Source organism: Salvelinus sp. IW2-2015, linkage group LG2, assembly GCF_002910315.2.
Source record: "Salvelinus sp. IW2-2015 linkage group LG2, ASM291031v2, whole genome shotgun sequence".
Lineage (NCBI taxonomy): Eukaryota > Metazoa > Chordata > Actinopteri > Salmoniformes > Salmonidae > Salvelinus > Salvelinus sp. IW2-2015.
In genome coordinates this window covers 10,125,031-10,148,259 of record NC_036839.1, presented here as the reverse complement: position 1 = coordinate 10,148,259, position 23,229 = coordinate 10,125,031, and the positions used below count along the sequence as shown (strand labels likewise).

The following is a 23,229-nucleotide window of genomic DNA, read 5'->3' as shown; positions in this document are numbered from 1 at the left end:
CATATTCTTTAACTATGTTTGCCGCCTATAATCCAAATTAAATGACCATGGTTTAAAAGAAACGGGGAGAATTTCAACGTTCAATGTTACATGTTTGCCAAATCATTCAAAAAGACGTAGATGGTGCTAGAAGAGAGTACTTCCAGCTTGTTCAGTAGCCACGAAAACCCCCGTGTCAGAGACATCATATTCCATAACATCATGAGTCAGACGACCCAATAAATGGTCTTCTCCCAAATGGCACCCTATTCCCTATATGTAGTGCCCTACTTTTGACACGTGACCCATCAAAAGTAGTGCCCTATATTGGGAATAAGATGCCGCTTGGAACACAGCTCTGGAAAACAACCCGCCCCCCTCTTATCCTTTGTCCTGCCGTTCCGTGCCACACCGAAACGTGTCTTAAGCCATTTAAAGACTTAAAGGCCTCATGACCACAACAAAAGGCCTTCTCAGACATCACATGCAAACACGTGAGCGTATTAGCAAACCTGGGAACTATGACAATCCAGACTAAGTGAAAAACAATTATGACATTACAAACCATTTCTTATACAACAGACATATTACGTTTTAAATACAGAATTAGGACTTGGTTATCATTGCAGTGCGCTCCTACAGTAGTATATAGTATAATGTATGGTGTTGAGGTGATGTGTGTGTTGCTTACCGTAGCGTGGAGTGTCGCCCGGAGCGGGAGATGCTGTTCCCGCTGACGGGGGACGGGAGGTTACTCCCCCCATGGAGGTCCTCTATGGATCTGCTCCAGGGCTTGTCCACCAACTTCTCCGGGTTGTCCTCCACGCTGTCGCCATCAAACCTGGAGAGGGGAGACACACCGGGCAGGACAAAGGGGCTCAGAGAACCTAGTACATTTCTGTACTCTCTGACCACAGTCCAGCAATGTCCCAAATAGCGCCGTATTCTCTTTATCGTGCACTACTTTTGATCAGGGCCCATAGGTTTCTGGGCAAAGGTAGTGCACTGCATAGTGGATAGGGTGCCATTTAAGACACAGCCCTAATCTGTTTCATACATTATCAAGAGTCTGGAAGGAAAACGAGAACTTTATAAAAGTCACATAGAGGCATCTCTTACTTCAGATTTCTGGAGAGCAGAAATCCCCCCACCCCTCCCCCCGTTTTTTGGTTTGTTATAGCTGTGGCTGTTTTCTAACACAAAGGCAGGGGACTAACTAGGACCTGTGTAATCAAGGTAAACACTCACTGATGGGGGTAACCATTAGAAACGCGTTGGACAGACCAATAACGTAGGGCCAGAAAGCAAATAAAAACGTAACTGTCACGCTAAAAAAACGCCATTGGCTCTGAATGGAAACCTTGTGACCGAGTAATCACGCCGTCTATGAATAGAATCTACATGCCACACAGAGTGAACGTATGCATGGCAAATGGCACCCTATTCCCTATGTCGTGCACTGCTTTTGACCAGGGCCCACTATATAGGGAATAGGGTGCCAGTTGTGACGTAGACAGAGTCTCGGATGCGGTGCCGGTCGCCACATACGACCAGTGACTCGGTGTTTCTGAGAACGAAGCAGAATGCGTGTCGAGGAGATGCGTCGTTGATTAGGCAAAAATATTGTGCTGATTGTCTGGCCCGCGCTATACGAGGGCATCGAGAAAGGGGAAAGAGCCGGGGGAACTTACGTGACAGCGTACTGCGCAAAAGACAGATACTCCACCAGTACGTCCAGGCCTTTGTTTTCTTCGTTTAAGAACTCTCTCACCCACCTAGAAGGAGAAATGACACACAGTCTTAGTTCAAAGACAATGGTGCAGACAGTGCACAGCATGTGGTACACGTGCAACACACAGAGTTGTGAATGGGCTGGGATTCATTTGCCATTGTGATAGGCCTACACAACAGAGAGAGAGAGAGAGAGAGAGAGAGAGAGAGAGAGAGAGAGAGAGAGAGAGAGAGATGTAGAGAGATGTAGAGAGATGTAGAGAGAGAGTGATGTAGAGAGAGAGAGAGAGAGAGATGTAGAGAGAGAGAGAGAGAGAGAGAGAGATGTAGAGAGAGGGAGAGAGAGAGAGAGAGAGAGAGAGAGAGAGAGAGAGAGAGAGAGAGAGAGAGAGAGAGAGAGAGAGAGAGAGAGAGAGAGAGAGAGGGGGCATCTTGTGTTGTTGGGATGCTGAGATTGTGTGACTGTTGTAATGTAACAGAGTCTGCCTGGGGTTGTAGTGTCTAGGTAGGACTTTGGCTGGCTGGTCTCCTGTCTGTGGCTCGGGTCAAAAGTAGTGCACTGTGTAGGGAATAGGGTGCCATTTGGGACACATGCTGTTCCTTCCTGTCCTCACAGGGTCACAGAGCGTGCTGTCTGTCTGTCAGTGTTGCCGTGTCACCAGTGACCTTGCTCCAGTCACATCAACCCCCGCTGCTTCCTGCTGACCCTTATCATCCCTTATCCTGCCTCATCCTGCCTCCAGCTCCCAGCATGCACCCTGGCCTCATTACCACCTGCGACCACAGCTGACCTGGGTTTGCGACCCAAATGGCACCCTACTCCCTTTCTAGTGCACTATTTTTGACCAGGGCCCATAGGGTACCAATTTGGGACGCAGGCACTTGACCTTCACATTCACATTCACATACTTAATCTTAATTATTACTCACCCTATGTGATTGGTCCTTAATGAAATTTCCAGTTCTCTCAGGACCTGCGTGGACTCCTGCACCCTCCGTCTGAATTTCTGGGGTTAAAGAAAGACACATTTTGAACATTTCATCACTCCGTTCTGTATTCAGTAGACCGATAGAATATGTCGGGTTGAACTTTGAGTGATTTCTGGGGCATTTCACCAACCATATCATCGGTCGTTTCTCATTCAACAGAGGGCCAGGAAACATGAAAGTCAACATAATGGACAGTCCTGCTTATAGAATGCTTGACTTTACCGTAGTCATTCCAATGTCTGCTTTGCGTAGAAGCAGTTCCTTCCTCCGGAGCGATATAACCGTCAGCATCCCAAATGTCACTCTATTCCCTATACAGTGTACTTTTGGTCAAATGTAGTGCACTAGAGTATATAGAGAATAATGTGCTATTTGGGATGAGGCCATAATCGACTCATTAAATTGGATCTGGCTTGTGTTTGAGCTGTCAGGGCCTTTACACAAACACACACATAGCGTATATCCATTCTAGTCCCGTTGTGCTGTTCCCGTGGTTACATGTCCAGGAACAAACCCTGGGTGGACTGAAGTGTATGACCTGCCCTGCATGTGAATATGCAACGTGACACAAGTGTTTGTGGGGAGGTTGTTCTCTCTCTCTCTCGTTGCTTTCACTTTCAGACAAAAAGACTCCCGACTACAAACAAAAGCCTCGCAGCCTGTTGCGCAAAAGTTGCGCGGAGGAATCCAAAAAGCAGTAGCGTGAGCGACAGGGCTTCCATCAGCATTCATAATCAACGCCCAGAAGAATCACTACTCGTTCAGTGGAGGAGAAGAGCCTCCCTGATGGCAGACGGTGAAATCATTGCATCACCAATGACAGAGACAGAGACAGAGGAGGAGGCTCCCAGTCTCCATATCAAACCCATTTTTGTCAGTCAGTCAGTCAGACAGTCAGACAGACAGACAGACAGACAAGACAGACCAGACAGACGGACAGAGCAGACAGACAGGCAGGCAGGCAGGCAGGCAGCAGGCAGGCAGGCAGGCAGGCAGGCAGGCAGACAGCAGACAGACAGACAGACAGACAGACAGACAGACAGACAACAGACAGACAGACAGACAGACAGACAGACAGACAGAGATGTTCCCATTGGCAGGGTTTCTCTGGTCCTTGGCCTGTAGTACTGAGCTGGGGTGTGTGTTTGGCACATGTGAGATGAGAAACAGAGTTTTATTAGGGAGGAGCCCCCTTGTGTGTTTATATGGAAAGCGGCGCGAGTGTGAGGTGTACTGCGCAGACTCCCTGACCCACAACACACACAGCGTCACGTACACACACACATCGCTCCTCACTAAGACTACCAGCGCCGCTCAGATCCAGAGAGAGCAGGGGGAACGAGACCAGAGCAGAGAGAGAGAGCAGGGGAACGAAAAGAAGAGAGGAGCAGGGGGAATGAACGAGAAGAGCAGGGGAACGAGACGAGACCAGAGAGAGAGAGCAGGGGAATGAGACGAGACGGAGAGAGAGAGTAGGGGGAACGAAACGGAGAGAGAGAGCAGGGGGAATGAGACGAGAGAGCAGGGGGAGGACAGAGAGCAGGGGAACGAGACGAGACAGAGAGAAGCAGGGGGACGAGACGAGAGAGAGAGAGCAGGGGGAACGAGACGAGACAGAGAGAGAGAGCAGGGACGAGACGAGAGAGAGAGAGCAGGGGCGAGACGAACAGAGAGAGGAGAGGGGAACGAAACGAGGAGAGAGGCAGGGGGAACGAAACGAGAGAGAGAGCAGGGGAACGAGACGAGATCAGAGCAGGGGGACGAGACGAGAGATAGAGCAGGGGGAACGAGACGAGAGAGAGAGCAGGGGGAACGAGACAAGAGAGAGAGCAGGGGGAACGAGACGAGAGAGAGAGAGCAGGGGGAACGAGACGAGAGAGCAGGGAGAGAGAGAAAAAAAGCAGGGAAAGAGAGAGGAGGAAGAGAAAAGAGAGAGAGGAGAGAGAACAGAGAAAACAGGCGGAAGAGAGAGGTAGCAAAGAGAGAGTGAGAGAGGGGAAAAGAGGTAGAGTGGAGAGCTCTGATGAGTGGAGAACTGTGCACGCTCCGGAGAGGTCATCCTGGAAACAAATCAATGGCCGATACATTCGTAGGGAGTTTTTTGGAATGAACCTCTTCCTCTTTGGCTGCCTATTGGCTGAGAGGAATGCACGGGGGCCTGCATATGTAAAGAGGCGGCAATGACCTCCAGCTCCGGCTCTCCACAGAGGCACAAAGTGGCAATTGTTTGAATCTGAAGAAAAGGGGATTGAACAGGAGTGTAAAACCATAACTCTCTTTTTCTGCATCTCTCTCTCCCCTCCTCTCTCTTTCTCCCCTGCGCTCGCTCTCTCTCTCTCTCTTTCTCCCCTGCGCTCGCTCTCTCTCTCTCTCTCTCTCTCTTTCTCCCCTGCGCTCTCTCTCTCTCTCTCTCTCTCTCTCACACTATCTTTCCCCGTCTCTCTCCATTTTCCATCTCTCTTTCTCTGTCTCTTTCCCCCTCTCCCTCTGGTGTGGGCTGCTGACCTCCTGCGAGGGACACGCGGACTGTTGTTGGAGCATGGTATAAGCCCAACTCTGGAGGGAGCAGACTCTGACGACTCATAGTTCCCAGGGCATGTGATAAACAGCCCAGACGTTTGGACGTGAAAATAAACACAGGAGCCCAACCGCTCGTTGTCGAAAAAACGGAGACGTGTTTTAATAAGCGCTGTTGCCTCTCGCTGAAGGCCCGATTCCAGCCCGTGACAAACGGTTTCAATAAAGATGGAGGAAGATTATACTTTGGTCAGCGGTGTTAGACAAACAAAGACAGGGAGGGCTCGCTGCCTAAACGTATGCAGGCCCTGGAGTCAGTGAATGCGTCCAAAATGGCACCCTATCCCCTATATAGTGCACTACTGTTGACCAGAGCCCTATGGGACTCCCTATGGACCCTGGACAAAAGTAGACCATTATATAGGGAATAGGGTGCCATTTGGGATGCAGATAGTGTGTAATAAATCCTTCCTTCAGCCATGGCAGTGCTAAGTGTTTACACCCTGAGAGAGCGTTAAACCTGGACCAGTCATTTCCGTCATCTGGGAGCCATCCTCCCGTTCACCATGCCAACATCCCAAATAGCACCCTATTCCCTATATAGTGCACTACTTTTGGCTCGGCTCTAGTCAAAAGTAGTGCACTATAGGGACTAGGGTGCCATTAGGGAGGAAGCCTAACCCTGCCCCATCCCACAATGCACTCCTCCTCAGTCTTGCATCTGACCACAATATGAGCACTTGTTATCTACCATCCTCCTTCCTCTCTTTATTCTTCGCTATTCCTCGCTTCTCCTCTCCAGTGTTGCTCTTCATCATCCTCCTATTCTTCTTCTCCTTCATCTCCGTCTCCAGAGAGGAACGTTAGTCCTTCAGTCATGTTCTGTATCATCAGAGAGCCGACTACGGATGCGTCCCAAATGGCACCCCTATTCCCTTTGTCGTCCACTACTTTTGACCAGGGTCCATAGGGCTCTGGTCGAAAGTAGTGCACTGGAAAGGGAATAGGGTGCCATTTTGGGATACAACCCTAAGAGCGGGGCGATGCTCTGAGGGAGACGTACGCCCCAAGCTTAGAAGGGACATCGATAATGCAGCCAGGGCTGCAGGAGTGCCAAAATACAAGGCGTGTCGCGATACAAGATGCATGACATGTTCTCTTTGCTTTTTCGATCGGGGAGAGACGAGGAACACACTTCAAAACTATGAAAAATTGAATACTCGAAACAATCCAACCTAGATCGTCACTAGTCAGCTAAGATGGGGGGGGGCATAGGCAGATATTCTATCTCTGTAGCAGAAGTCACATCCATTGGCTGATCTAGAACTGCTTTCTTGCTCTCTTCACGCTCCCGTAGCATATGATGTCGCTCCGAAACCTCCAGTCGGTCAGCGTAATTTAATTATCTGGAGCAATTTGATGTCACTCTGGCAGAGTCGCTCGGCGCTAATTTGTTTTTATTACAGAGACAACTTTGTGGCCTCGTCCCAAATGGCAACATAGTCCCTATAGAAGTCCCTATATACCCTATGGGCCTTGGTCAAAAGTAGTGCACTATATAGGGAATCGGGCGACATTTGGAACGCATCCCATCGGGACAGCGGCACTATCTCCCTCCGCAAGCCTCTTCCTGTTGGCGAGGCCTGACCGCTGACTGACACTTTACTCTGGAAAACCTCGCCTCTCCAACTCCTTTGGCCAGAGAGTCAGCCTCAGCCGGTACTGGCTGCTTCCCTCCCCTAACACTACTACCGGCACCATATCATAACGCTCCTGTTAGCTATGGCTCCGCAAGGCCATGTTCACTCCCAGGGCCCACTACTTCTCAGGGCAACACAGCTGTACGGTGAGGACACCCTGGGTCACATTCACTAGGAACGAAACGGAAGCAAAAGGGGCTAAATGGGAAGGGACTACGTGAACCTGTCCAATAAGAAACTTTTTAAGTTTTTACATTGCGACATGTTTTGCTACAAATGAATGTAACGCTGTTGGTGTTGAGCTGAAAGGGGAAGGAAGAAGCTGAGGCAGTGGAACAGTTGTCCGGGAAGAATCCACACTCTCCCTTACCTTCCTGGTGGCGGCCGGGTCCAGAAAGCCCCTCAGCTTCTGGATGTATGTGTGGGGGGGGTTCTTCACTTGGAATCGTTCCTGTGAGAGGGAGCGAGAGAGAAGAGAGAGAGGAGGAGACGGAGAGAACACAAAAACACAGATTACTTTCACCCTCATTCTGTAGTTACTCGGCTAACTGTGGAGGGTTAAAGGGGACAACTTTAACTGTCATTTGGTTTACTGGCGATTGTGACAAACTACTCCGCTCAAGCCTGAGGGCTAAACCACATCACTGTTGTTGATTTACACTCAGTAGACAAAACATTAAAAACGTGCTCTTTCCACGACATAAACCAGGTGAATCCAGACGAAAGCTATAATCCCATATTGATGTCACTTGTTAAATTCACTTCAATCAGTGTAGATGTAGGGGAGGAGACAGGTTAAAGAAGGGTTTTTAAGCCTTGAGACATCTGAGACATGGATTGTGTATGTGTGCCATTCAGAGGGTGAATGGGCAAGACAGAAAATGTAAGCGCCTTTGAACGGGTTATGGTAGTAGGTGCCAGACGCACCGGTTTGGGTTAATACCTACAACGCTGCTGGATTTTTCACACTCAACAGTTTCCCGTGCGTATATCGCACTCTAATAAAAGGCCACAAGGTCATCACTCACAGCGGCTCCACTATCACAGACTGGATGTGTGGGCGTATAACGCAAAGGTCTAGCAACCCGAAGGTTGCATGTTTGAATCTCATCACGGACAACTTTGGCATTTTAGTTCATTAGCAACTTTGCAACTACTTAGCATGTTAGCTAACTCTTCCCCTAACCCTTTAAACTAACTTTTAATCCGAACCTTAACCCCTAACCTAACATAGTATATCATACTAAAGTAGTTGAATGGATTATATCATACTAAAGTAGTTGAACGTAATATATCATACTAAAGTAGTTGAACGTAATATATCATACTAAAGCAGTTGAATGTAATAGGTATCCATCACTCAAAGCAGGCTTTTGAAAGCGTAACTATATCATACTAAAGTAGTTGAACGTAATATATCAATACTAAAGTTGACGTAAATTGTGACAGCGTAATTAAGAAGTCAATCATTCACTAAGCGTTGAAACGTAATATAATCAATACTAAAGAGGTTGACACCTAATATATCATACATAAAGTAGTTTGAATGTAATACTACGCATACTAAACAGTTGAACGTAATATATCATAACTAAAGTAGTTGAACGTAAGTAATATCATACTAAAGCAGTTGAAGTAATATATCATACTAAAGCAGTTGAAACTAATATATCATACTAAGCAGTTGAAGTACATATATCATACTAAAGAGTTGAACGTAATATATCATACTAACAGAGTTGAAGTAATATATCATACTAAAGTCAGTCTGAATGTAATATATCATACTAAAGCGTTGAGTAATATATCATACTAAGGTTAGTTGAAACGTAAATATATCATACTAAAAGCAGTTGAAGCGTAATATATGATACTAAAGTAGTTGAACGAAATTATCATACTAAAGTACAGATTGAATGTAATATATCATACTAAAGCAGTTTGAACGTAATATATCATACTAAAGCAGTTGAAATGTAATATAATCATACTAAAGCAGTTGAACGGTAAATATATCATACTAAAGTGGTTGAACGTAAATATACATATAAAGCATTACGTAATCTAAGTAGTTTGAACGCGTAATATATCATATAAAGCAGTTGAATGTAATATTTAACTAAAGCAATTGAACGTAATAATCATACTAAAAGCAGTTGAAACGTGAATTATCCATACATAAAGTAAAGTTGAACGTAGAAATTATATACATACTTAAATGCAGTTTGAATGGTAATATATCATACTAAAGCGTAGCTTTGAACGTAATATATCATACTAAAGTAGCAGTTGAACGTAAATCATATCATACCTAAAGGCAGTTGAATGTATATAATCATACTAAAGCAGTTGAATGTAATATATCATACTAAAGAAGTTGAATGTAATATATCATACTAAGCAGTTGAACGTAATATATCATACTAAAGTAGTTTGAACGTAATATATCATACTAAAGCAGTTGAATGTAATATATCATACTAAAGCAGTTGACTGTAAGTATATCAATGCTAAGAGCAGTTGGAATGTATATACATGTGGGGCAAAAAAGTATTTAGTCAGCCACCAATTGTGCAAGTTCCTCCCACTTAAAAAAAATGAGAGAGGGCCCTGTAATTTTCATCAATGGGTACACTTCAACTTATGACATAGACAAAATGAGAAAAAAAAAATCCAGAAAATCACATTATAGAATTGTTAATGAATTTATTTTGCAAATTATGGTGGAAATAGTATTTGGTCACCTACAACAAACAAGATTTCTGGCTCTCACAGACCTGTAACTTCTTCTTTAAAGGGCTCCTCTGTCCTCCCATCGTTACCTGGTATTAATGGCACCTGTTTGAACTTGTTTATCAGTATAAAAGACACCTGTCCACACCTCAAACAGTCACACTCAAACTCCACTATGGCCAGACCAAATAGCTTGTCAAGGACACCAAGAAACAAAATTGTAGACCTGCACCAGCTGGGAAGACTGAATCTGCAATAGGTAAGCAGCTTGGTTTGAAGAAATCAACTGTGGGAGCAATTATTAGGAAATGGAGAGACAATACAGAACCACTGATAATCTCCCTCGATCTGGGGCTCGCAACGCAAAGTCTCAACCCTGTGGGGTCAAAATGATCACAAGAACGGTGAGCAAAAATCCCAGAACCACACGGGGACCTAGTGGAATGACCTGCAGGAGAGCTGGGACCAAAGTAACAAAGCCTACCATCATTCTGTAACACCTCTAGGTTTCGCCGCCAGGGACATCAAATCCTAGCAGTGTCCAGACGTGTCCCCCTGCTTAAGCCAGTAACATGTCCAGGCCCGTCTGAAGTTGGCTAAGAGGAGCATTTGGATGATCCAGAAGAAGATTGGGAGATGTCATATGGTCAGATGAAACCAAAATATAACTTTTTTGGTAAAAAACTCAACTCGTCGTGTTTGGAAGGACAAAGAAATGCTGAGTTGCATCCAAAGAACACCATACTACTGTGAAGCATGGGGGTGGAAAACTATCATGCTTTTAGGGCTGTTTTTCTGCAAAGGGACCAGGACGACTGATCCGTGTAAAGGAAAGAATGAATGGGGCCATGTATCGTGAGATTTTGAGTGAAAACCTCCTTCCATCAGCAAGGGCATTGAAGATGAAACGTGCTAGGTCTTTCAGCATGACAATGATCCCAAACACCACGGCCCGGCAACGAAGGAGTGGCTTCGTAAGAAGCATTCTCAAGGTCCTGGAGTGGCCTAAGCAGTCTCCAGATCTCAACCCCATAGAAAATCTTTGGAGGGAGTTTAAAAGTCCGGTGTTGCCCAGAACAGCCCCAAAACATCACTGCTCTAGAGGAGATTGCATGGAGGATGGGGCAAAATACAGGCAACAGTGTGTGAAAACAGTTGTGAAAAGACCTTCGAAACGTTTGACCCTCTGTCATTGCCATAAACAAAGGGTATAGTAACAAAAGTATTGAGATAAACTTTTGTTATTGGACCAAAATACTTATTTTCCACCATAATTTGCAAATATAATTCATAAAAAATCCTACCAATGTGATTTTCTGGATTTTTTTTTCTCATTTTGTCCTGTCACATAGTTGAAGTGTACCTATGATGGAATTACAGGCTCTTCATCTTTTTAAGGTGGGAGAACTTGCACAATTGGTGGCTGACTAAATACTTTTTTGCCCCATGTATCATACTAAAGTAGTTGAAGCGTAATATATTATCATACTAATAGTTAGTTGAACGTAATATAATATATACTAAAGCAGTTTTAACGTAATATATCATACTAAAGCAGTTGAATGTAATATACATCTAAAGTAGTTGAACATAATATATCATACTAAAGCAGTTGAATGTAATATATCATACTAAAGTAGTTGAAGTATATATCATACTAAAGCAGTTGAACACTAATATAGTATACTAAAAGTAGTTGATGTAATATATAAATACTAAAGCAGTTGAACGTAATATATCATACTAAAGTAGTTGAACGTAATATATCATACTAAAGCAGTTGAATGTAATATATCATACTAAAGCAGTTGAACGTAGTATATCATACTAAAGCAGTTGAATGTAATATATCATACTAAAGCAGTTGAACGTAATAAATATATAACTAAAGCAGTTGACGTAATATATCATACTAAGTAGTTGAACGTAATATATCATACTAAAGCAGTTGAGATGTAATATATCATAACTAAAGCAGTTGAACTGTAATATATCATACTAAAGCAGTTGAATGTAATATATCATACTAAAGCAGTTGAACGTAATATATCATACTAAGAGTAGTTGAACGTAATATATCAAATTAAAGCAGTTGAACGTAATATATCATATTAAAGTAGTTGAACGTAATATATCATACTAAAGCAGTTGAATGTAATATATCATACTAAAAGCAGTTGAATGTAATATATCATACTAAAAGTAGTTTGAAACGTAATATATCATAACTAAAGTAGTTGAACGTAATATATCATACTAAAGCAGTTTGAAATGTAATATATCATACTAAAAGCAGTTGAATGTAATATATCATACTAAAGCAGTTGAAGTAATATATCATACTAAAGCAGTTGAAACGTAATATATCATACTAAAGCAGTTGAAGTAATATATCAATACTAAAGCAGTTGAATAGTAAATATATCATACTAAAGCAGTTGATAGTAATATATCATACTAAAGCAGTTGAATGTAAATATATCTACTAAAGAGTAGTTAACGTAATATAATCATACTAAAGTAGTTGAACGTAAATAATATCATACTAAAGCAAGTTGACACGTAATAATCATATAAAGTAGTTGAACAATAATATAATCATACTAAAGTAAGTTGAACATAATATATCATACTAAAAGCAGTTAAATGTAATATACTCATACTAAAGTAAGTTGAACGTAATACTATCATACTAAAGCAGTTGAACATAATATATCATACTAAAGTAGTGAATGAATATATCATACTAAAGCAGTTGAACGTAATATATCATACAAAAAGCAGTTGAACGTAATATATCATGACTAAAGCAGTTGAATGCGTAATATATCATACTAAAGCAGTTGAACGTAATATATCATCACTAAAGCAGTTGAAGTAATATATCATACTAAAGTAGTTGAACGTAATATATCATACTAAGAGCAAGTTGAAATGTAATATATCATACTAAAGCAGTTGACTGTAATATAATCATACTAAAGAGTTGAATGTAATATATCATACTAAAGAAGTTGAATGTATATATCAATACTAAAGCAGTTCGAACGTAATATATCATACTAAAGTAGTTGAAGTAATATATCATACTAAAGCAGTTGAACGTAATATATCATACCTAAAGCAGTTGAATGTAAGATATGCATACTAAAGCAGTTGAACAAAATGTATCATACTAAAGGCAGTTGAACGTAATTTATCATATTAAAGCAGTTGAATGTAATATATCATATTAAAGCAGTTGAACGAAATATATCATACTAAAGCAGTTGAACGTAATATATCATACTGAAAGGAGTTGAACGTAATATATCATACTAAAGCAGTTGAACGTAAAGATATCATACTAAAGCAGTTGGAATGTAAGATATCATACTAAAGCAAGATTGCAACGTAACAGTGAATAATCATACTAAAGCAGTTGAGACGCTAATTTATCATACTAAAGCAGTTTGAATTGTAATATATCATATTAAAGGCAGTTGAACGTAAATATATCATAGCTAAAGCAGTTGAAACGTAATATATCATACTAAAGCAGTTGAATGTAATATACTCATACTAAAGAGTTGAATGTAATATATCATAAAAAAGCAGTTGAATGTAACATATATCATATAAGCAGTTGAATAATATATCATACTAAAGTAAGTTGAACGTAATATATCATACTAAAGCAGTTGAATGTAATATATAATACATTGATAATAGCAAGTTGAACTGTATAGTATCATACTAAGCCAGTTGAAAATAATATATCATAATAAAGTAGTTGAACGTAATATATCATACTAAAGCAGTTGAACGTAATATATCATACAAAGGCTTTGAATGTATATAATTTTATAAAGGCAGTTTGAACGTAATGTATCATACTAAAGAGTTGAACGTAATATATCATATTAAAGCAGTTTGAATGTAAATATATATATTAGAAGCAGTTGAACGTAATAATATCATACTAAAGCAGTTGAACGTAATTATCATACTAAAGGCAGTTGAACGTAATATTATATACTAAAGTAGTTGAACGTAATATATCATATTAAAGCAGTTGAACGTAATATATCATCATTAAAGTAGTGAACGTAATATATCATACTAAAGCAGTTGAACGTAATATATCATACTAAAGTAGTTGAACGTAATATATCATATTAAAAGCAGTTGAACCGTAATATATCATATTAAAGTAGTTGAACGTAATATATCATACAAGATAGTAATGTAAATCATATATACTAAAGCAGTTGAAAGTACATGTATCATACTAAAGTCAGTTGAACGTAATATATATATTAAAGCAGTTGAATGTAATATATCATACTAAAGCTAGTTGAACGTAATATATCATACTGCAAAAGTAGTTGAAGCTAATATATCATACTAAGCAGTGAAGTATTTAATATACTAATACTAAAGCAGTTGAATGTAATATACTCATACTAAAAGCAGTTGAAATGTAATATAGTATATCATACTAAAAGAAGCTTTGAACGTAATATATCATGACTAAAGTAGTTGAAGTAATATATCATACTAAAGCAGTTGAAATGTAATATATAATACTAAAGATTGAACTGTAAATATACAATACTAAAGCAGTTGAATTAATATATCATACTAAAGTAAGTTGAACGTAATATATGCATACTTAAAGCAGTTGAACGTAATACTATGCATACTAAAGGCCAGTTGAATGTCAATACTATCAATACTAAAGCAGTTTGAAACGTAAATGTATCATACCTAAAGCAGTTGAACGTAATATATCATATTAAGCCAGTTGAATATAATATATCATATTAAAGCAGTCTGAACGTAATATATCATACTAAAGCAGTTGAACGTAATGATATCATACTAAAGCAGTTGAACGTAATATAATATGATCATAAAGTAAGTTTGAAACGTAATATAATCATATTAAAAGCAGTTGAACGTAATATATCATATTAAAGTAGTTGAACGTAATATATCATACTAAAACAGTTGAATGTAATATATCATACTAAAGTAGTTAAATGGATACATCATACTAAAGTAGTTGATCGTAATATATCATACTAAAGTAGTTGAATGTTAATATATATCACTAAAGCAGTTGAATGTATAATATATCATACTAAAGTAGTTGAATGGATTTATAATGCATAAACTAAAGTAGTTGAATGTAATATATCATACTAAAGCAGTGTTGAAGTTTAATATATCATATAATGTAGTTGAAACGTAATATAGTCAGACTAAAAGTAAGTTGAAGCGTAATATATCGTATAGCTAAAAGGCAGTTGAACGTAATATGGATCAAATCAAACTGGTGTGATCAAAACATACGATACTATAGGTATTATATTTTATGACCGCTATTACATTGGTAGGCCAATGTAATGTAACCTAATGTAAAGTAACATATCATACTAAATGGAGTGGCACGGATTTTAGTAATATGTAATATGTTTGAGACCAGGTTGGCTACCATCTTGCCAGAGGTAGACTGTTGTGTCAGAGAGAGACAGTCTCCTCAGGTTTAATGATCTGGCATTAAACAAACCCAGGCAGACCACATCACACTGTCCTGATATCGAATGATTAGTTGTCGGCTCGTCTGTAGGTGACAGACAGGGTTCCATTCCAAATGGCAACCTATTCCCTTCACAGTGCACAACTTTTGACCAGAGCTTGTAGGACTGACTATGGTCAAAGTGGCCAGTACAGAAAGGTGATTAACTAGCCTACACAGCCCCAGATCCCAGATCAGAATCATCAGACTCTCATAGCTTTGTGTCTATGCCGGTGGGTGCCTTCGAAGGCTGTTCAGAGTGCATCTGTGACTGCTAAGAGCTCAGGACGCAGGCTGGCTGCCTTGTTTTCCCTGACCGACTGTCTGGGGCTGGCAGTAGGCAGCTTTTAGGCCATAATTTCCCCCACAGTCCTCCAAATTCACGTCAGAGGGATTAGCGGAGGCTTTGGATCACTCCGAACGGGAATGAGAATCACAAATCACACCAGAACCGGTACAGTGGCCAATAACATCGCTCAGAGCTCACTACATGTCGCTAGGCCATGTCAACCCGGGTCAGACATGCAGATTGTGTAAATCAGTAGCCTTGTCCCAAATGGCATCCTATTCCCTATCAAGTGCACTACATAGGTAATAGGATGGCATTTGGGAGGCAGCCTGAGCGTTGTGTTTATTTTCTGGGTGTTTGATCATCGCATTGCTGGCTGTGTGATGGTGCCGATGGCCTCGCCATTATATTCATCACCGCGCGAGTGAGTGCTGTTGCCTCTCAGTCACAATAACAGGAGAGAGGACAGCTCCATGCAGGAGAGGGAGCTTGACTTGCTGCTCCAATGAAAACAGCATGGTGTGCTTCCCAAATGGCACCCGTACGGCTCTGGTCAAAAGTAGTGCACTGTAAAGGGAATAGTGTACGATTTTGGGATGGCCCCCCCGTTGTTGGTGACAGACAAGCTGCATATGTTGCTGGTAAAAGGACAGGGGGATATATGTGGCAGGCCATAGCGTACGGAAAGTATATGAGATTTATAGGGGGACATATAAAAGAGTTCCCCGCATGGTCTATGACAGCCATCTGTGGGAGGAGGATGGTGATCTGGAGTCCATCGGAGCTGTAGTAATAGTAGACTCCCTCCTCATCTCCTCTGCACCTGCAGCATGGGGCCCGAGTGGGATACTGCTGGGGGACGGGGAGACGGGGGGGTCGGGGGTTAATCGGGTGCAGTGCCAGCTGTGTTTGTAATATCCTGTGTGTGCTGTATAGCCACTAGATAAAGAGGAGGAGTGACTTCCTGGTAATTAGAACTGAGCTGCCATGTGAAGCCCCGAGTTCAAATCCTGCTGCAGTGCGGAATGGCGGAGAGGAGTCTCTCCCGAGTTCAAAGGGAGAGAGAACATACAACAATACTGGGCAGGGAGGCATCTATTAAATCATTACAATTCCACTATTAATGGAGAAGTTTATGTTTTATTTAACCAGGCAAGTCAGTTAAGAACAAATTCTTATCTACAATGGCGGCCTAACCCGGCCAAACCCGGACGACGCTGGGCCAATTGTGCACGTGGGACTCCCAATCACGGCAGGTTGTGATACAGCCTGGAATCGAACGAAGGGTCTGTAGTGACGCTTCTAGCACTGAGATGCAGTGCCCTAGACCGCTGCGCCACTCGGGAGCCCAAAGTAAGCAAGCCTCTCTCTTCTCTGTTGCTGGATGAACGAGTTGAGAGGCAGAGATAGTTCCAGAGAGAGACAGCACTTCAATGGCTTTCACTATCTAAAGGCTGAAGCTGGAAGCACCATTAATAACTCACAAAAACATTGCTCAACATACCAGTCTCAACATTCCACCCACGTGGCATTGACAATCGGATGAGCCAGACACGATGTCCCAAATGGCACCCTATTCCCTATATAGTGCACTTAAGTAGTGCATTATCGGGAATAGGGTGCCATTTGGGATGAAGCCATGATGTAGCTGAGAGAGGTCTACTGTGGGTCAAAGAAAGGCTCATTAGGCATTACATGATAAAGTCTCTGATGAGGATAATTGGACATTGGTCAATGCATCATGTTCTTCCTGCAGACATACTTTAGAATAATCTCCTTTCCTTGTTTTCGTTGTGAGAAGAGCATCTTTAATATTTTATCCATCTTAATTGCCCGAACAAAGGTTGAATATTTCAACCCCCCCTGAATGGTTTTTTTTTCTTCGGGAGAAATATTGTTCAAAGCTAATGTACCTGTCGGCCTTGTTTCTCTGGCTACGCCTCCGAACATCGCAGTTGCCATGGTTACATAACGAAATGAGCTGTTGTTGTAGTAATATGACATGGAAAACATTTTATCCACACAACTCGGCTTTCACACGGGTTAGTTATTCTGATGGCAAACATGAACATGCAGAAGTCTATTTTTAGCAATATGACCCAACTTTGTTTCCTCAAACAGCGAACAAAATGTTGGATCCCGCCTCGCTTCTCACTTCCAAAACTTTCCCCAGGACAGAATTCCATCAGGCGATCTTTAAACTGCTAACTGATCACTCTTCACAAGGAGGAGAGTCATTCTGAATCTGTGTCCTGAATAAAAACCTGTTCCCTATAGGGGAGAGTGGGTTACGTTGAGCCAAAGGGGTAAATTGAGCCACCCTTGTTTCTATGAAACCATACACAAAATAAACCATTTGACCAAAAAATATAACATTTCATTGAGTCTGTGAAGGAAGAAAACACATGGATAAAAGTGGTAAGCAAGTTAGGTAAAAAAAAAAAGATTTTCACCACGTCACGTTCATTTATTGTGTTAGAGGTTTCATGATGCTTGTATCTAAACCAAAGTAGATCATTTTAAGATTGTACTATACATCAGTATAAGCTTCAATATGAGGTCCTAAACCTAACATGAAAGTGCATCCTTGTAGCTGTGTGGGCTAATATAGTCAAAATGTTTGCCTTAGGGTAAGTTGAACCAATAACCATGTAAATTAAGCCAATGGTTGAGCCAATGGCAAGTTGAGCTAATTGAAGTGTTTTCTTCACAGGCGTAATGCAAGGCATGAGGTAACAACAGAGCCTGGACTATCTTAAAAGTGCTAAAAAATATATGCTTAAAATGATTAAAAGACAACAAAAAAAGCGATTGCAATCGTGTTGAAATGTGTTTTGGAAATAAAGATAGATGTAACGGTCCTGACCTGTTTTATGTTGTTTTTGTATGTGGTTATGGTCAGGCATGTGTTTTGGGTGGGCAGTCTATGTTATCTGTTTCTATGTTGGTTTTGGTTGCCTGGTATGGCTCTTAATTAGAGGCAGGTGTTTGTGTTCTCCTCTAATTAAGAGTCATATTTAGGTAGGGTGTTCTCACTGTTTGTTTGTGGGTGATTGTCTTCCGTGTCTGTGTAATTGTTTGCACCATACGGGACTGTGTACGGTTTGTTCGGTTGTTTTAGTCTAATGTCCTATTCGTGCGTTCTTCTTGTTTTATGTGAGTACGTCGTATAGGTTTGTCTACACCGTTTTGTTATTTTTGTTAGTTTATTCAAGTTCGTGTTTTCTTTATAATTATGTGTTCAAACTCCGCTGCGCCTTGGTTCCCTCAATACTCCTCCTTTTCGAGTGAAGAGGAGGAGGACCGCCGTTACAGAATCACCCACCATTCCAGAGCCAAGCAGCGGAGTAAACGGAGTAAGGGACAGGAAAAAGAGGAGCAATGGACATGGGACGATATATTGGACGGAAAGGTTGCTACACATGGGAGGAGATCCTGGCTGGTAGGGATCGCCTCCCATGGGAACAGCTGGAGGCACTGAGGAGAGCAGAGGCTACCGGGAATTATGAGGGGACGCGTCTTGCACGGAAGCCCGAAAAGCCCGTGAGTAACTCCCAAAATTTATTGGGGGGGGGGCTAAGGGGTTGTGGGCCAAGGGCAGGTAGGAGACCTGCGCCCCACTTCCCAGGCTTACCGTGGAGAGCGGGAGTACGGGCAGGCGCCGTGTTACGCAGTAAGCAGCGCACGGTGTCCTCCTGTACGAGTGCATAGCCCAGTGCGGGTTATTCCACCTCCCCGCACTGGTAGGGCTAGATTGGGTATTGAGCCAGGTGTCATGAGGCCGGCTCAACGCGTCTGGTCTCCAGTGCGTCTCCCTCGGGCCGGCATACATGGCAACCTGCCTTACGCATGGTTTCCCCGGTTCGCCTACATAGCCCGGTGCGGGTTATTCCACCTCCCCGCACTGGTCGGGCAATCGGGAGCATTCAACCAGGTAAGGTTGGGCAGTCTCAATGCTCAAGAGAGCCAGTACGCCTGCACGGTCGGTATTTCCGGCGCCACCTCCCCGCCGCCAGCCTAGTCCGAGTACCTACAGTGCCTACATTACGCACTAGCTACCAGTGGCGTCTCTGAGCTGTTCCTCCTCACGCCACTCTCCCTGTAGTGCGTGTATCTAGCCCCGGTGCCTCCAGTTCCGGCACCCACGCACTAAGGCCACCTGTGGCGTCTCCCAGAGCCCTGAACACACTCGTATCTTCTCCCCTACTAATCCTGATGTGCTTGTCCTCACCCGGTGTACCAGTGCCGGTACCATTGTCGCATCAGGTAATAGAGTGGGCTTTGAGAATGCAGTGTGCCCTGTCCCTGCTCCCCGCACTAGTAGAAGGTGCTTATCCTTAGCCAGGTGCCTCCAGTTCCGGCACCACGCACCAGGTCTACAGTGCGCAGTATCCGGCCAGAGCCATCCGTCTCACCAGCGCCATCTGAGCCCATCCGTCTCCCAGCGCCATCTGAGCCATCCGTCCTCACCAGCCCATCTGAGCCATCCGTCTCACCAGCGCCATCTGAGCCATCCGTCTCCCCAGCGCATCTAGCCACTCTCCCAGCGCCGTCTGAGCCATCCGTCTGCAAGAGCCTGCAAGCCGCCCGTCTGCCGTGAGCCTGCAAAGCGCCCGTCTGCCATGAGCCTACAGAGGCCGTCCGCCAGACAGGGCCGCTAGAGCCGCCCGCCAGACAGGAGCCGCTAGACCGTCCGTCAGACAGGATCTCTGCCAGAGCCGCCAACCAGAACAGGATCTGCCAGAGCCGCAACCAGACAGGATCTGCCAGAGCCGCCAACCAGACAGGATCTGCCAGAGCCGCCAACAGACAGGATCTGCCAGAGCCGTCAACCAGACAGGATCTGCCAGAGCCGCCAGCCAGACAGGATCTGCCAGAGCCGTCAGCGAGCCATGAGTGCCAGAGCCGTCAGCGAGCCATGAGCAGCCAGAGCCGTCAGCGAGCCATGACCAGCCAGAGCGTCCAGCCAGGGTCCTGCCAGAGCCGTCCAGCCAGGACCTGCCCAGAGCCGTCCAGCCAGGACCTGCCAGAAGCCGTCCAGCCAGGACCTGCCAGAGCCGTCCAGCCAGGCCGCAGAGCCGCCGCCCAGGACCTGCCAGAGCCGTCCAGCGCCAGACCTGCCAAGCCTCCAGCAGGACCTGCCAGAGCCGTCCAGCCAGGACTGCCAGAGCCGCCAGCCAGGACTGCCAAGGTCCTCAGCCAGGCCTGCCAGAGTCCTCAGAGGACCTGCCAGAGTCCCTCAGCAGGATCTGCAGAGTCTCTCAGCCGGGACCTGCCGCCCCTTATCCCGGTGCTGCCCCTTGTCCCGGTGGCTGCCCTTTCCCGGGTGCCCCTTGTCCCGTGCCCTGTCCCGGTGCTGCCCTTGTCCCGGTGCTGCCCCTTGTCCCGTGCTGCCCTTGTCCCGGTGCTCCCTTGTTCCGGTGCTGCCCCTTGTTCCGGTGCTGCCTTGTTCGGTGCTGCCCCCTTGTTCCGGTGCTGCCCTTGTTCCGGTGCTGCCCCTTGTTCCGGTGCTGCCCTTATCCTGGTGCTGTCCCTTATCCAGGTGCTGCCCCTTGTCCCGGGTGGCTGCCCTTGTCCGGTGCTGCCCTGTCCTCGGTGCTGCCCCTTGTCCCAGTGCTGCCCTTCTCCCGGTGCTGGCCATCATTTAGGGATGTTAGTTTTAGGGTGGTCATTGGGAGGGGAAGACAGAAGCGGGGAGTGACTATGGTGGTGTGGGACAGCGTCCAGAGCCGGAGCCACCACGTGGTCAACTGCCACCCCAGACCCTCCCCTGGACTTTGTGCTGGTGCGCCCGCGTGCGCACCTGAGGGGGGGTTCTGTAACGGTCCTGACCTGTTTTATGTTGTTTTTGTATGTGTTTATGGTCAGGGCATGTGTTTTGGGTGGGCAGTCTATGTTATCTGTTTCTATGTTGGTTTTGGTTGCCTGGTATGGCTCTTAATTAGAGGCAGGTGTTTTGTGTTCTCCTCTAATTAAGAGTCATATTTAGGTAGGGTGTTCTCACTGTTTGTTTGTGGTGATTGTCTTCCGTGTCTGTGTAATTGTTTTGCACCATACGGGACTGTGTACGTTTTTGTTCGGTTTGTTTAGTTCTAATGTCCTATTCGTGCGTTCTTCTTGTTTTATGTGAGTATCGTCGTATAGTTTGTCTACACCGTTTGTTATTTTTGTTAGTTTATTCAAGTTCGTGTTTCTTTAATAAATTATGTGTTCAAACTCCGCTGCGCCTTGGTTCCCTCAATACTCCTCCTTTTCGAGTGAAGAGGAGGAGGACCGCCGTTACAATAGACATGGTTTAAAAAGGTAGTGGTAATATTTAATTCAGTACAGAAACTTGTAGGCGGCTTAATTTACCGTCCCGCGGCTCAACTTACGCCATACCCGGGGAGACCACTGTTTTTCTACAAGTTATGTTTTCAAAACTGTAATGTTAACATGAATTCGGAATATTTCTAGGGATACACAACATCCTGAAATATATGAAGAAATCTTTGTTAGAAAGAATACTATATTTTCCTTGACGGAGTGATACGGCGCGTAAAAAAAGGCACAACTTACCCCACTCTCCCCTGTAGAACACTAGTTTTGACCAGATCCCTATGGTACAGGGACAAACATAGTACACTAAACAGGGAATATGGAGCCATTGAGAAATACCAGACGACTTCACATCACTTGATGTGTGACACTGACAGGAATATTAACTCTGGTCACAATTCAAAAACGTCTAAACACATTTAAACGACCAGGCAGCAAATTGCATATTCTGCCCACTTCCCCACTCTGTCTATTGTGTTCAGGGAGGCTGCGTATCAATGGTATCCTTAGCCTGAGCGAGTGCTTGGTGGTCCCTCTCTCCCTCTCGTCTTTTCACTCTGCTCAGGGAAGCAGAAAACACACTGGTTGCATCCCAAATGGCACCGTATTCCCTATATAGTGCACTACTTCTGACCAGAGCCCTACTCGGGCTGCTGAACACACCGGGAAACCCCTGTCATTCTTCCCTCCACTCACTGGAGAGAGTGAATGTACTGCTTTCTACAGAATCATCTGCACCCCAGCAGGGCCACCTCACCAACTTGACCAGCTAGGTGAGGACTTGGGGGACCGAGGGCCCTACTGGACAATGGGAGCAGTGGGAGACCAATTGTACATGGGCAAAGGGATCGACACACACACACAGAGTGCCCTATCAATTGTTTAGACTAGTGACGAGACGGAAATGGACCAGCCATACGGCAGTTCGAGCAAATGCCAGATGGGCTGGTCCATCTTTAGCCAAGTGTGCCGGTCAAATTGAGGGTTTTTGCACAAAATTATAATTGTTTAGCTAATAATGGGGATCTAGGGGAAAAAATGGGCCGATGTGTTTGAAATGTTGATTTCTGGTCCAAGTCCGTCCCTGACTGTCACACCGGACATTAGATTCTAAACTAGGACATTGTGAACAGGTTAATGAAGATGAGTAAACACTATCCCACCTGATCACAGATAAGTTCCCACTTCTTCTCGTTGTCGTACTGCCGCAATAGTCGCGCTTTGTCTGGAGGAAGGTTCATAGAGTTCTGAAAGAGAAACAGAGAAACATCGCAATTATAAAATGTACGAAACGTCCACCCAAAATGGCAGATGCCACTGTCAGACCTGCGTCCCAAGTGGCACCCTATTCCCTGTATAGTGCACTACTTTTGACCAGAGCCCTATGGTTAAGGGGTGACAGGGCGGGG

At 44.0% G+C, this 23,229-nt stretch overlaps 1 pseudogene; it reads right to left on the bottom strand.

Moving 5' to 3' along the window:
* The window catches only part of LOC111974168 (formin-like protein 2), an 81,155-nt pseudogene that overhangs the window by 28,275 nt on the left and 29,651 nt on the right, over positions 1 to 23,229 (bottom strand).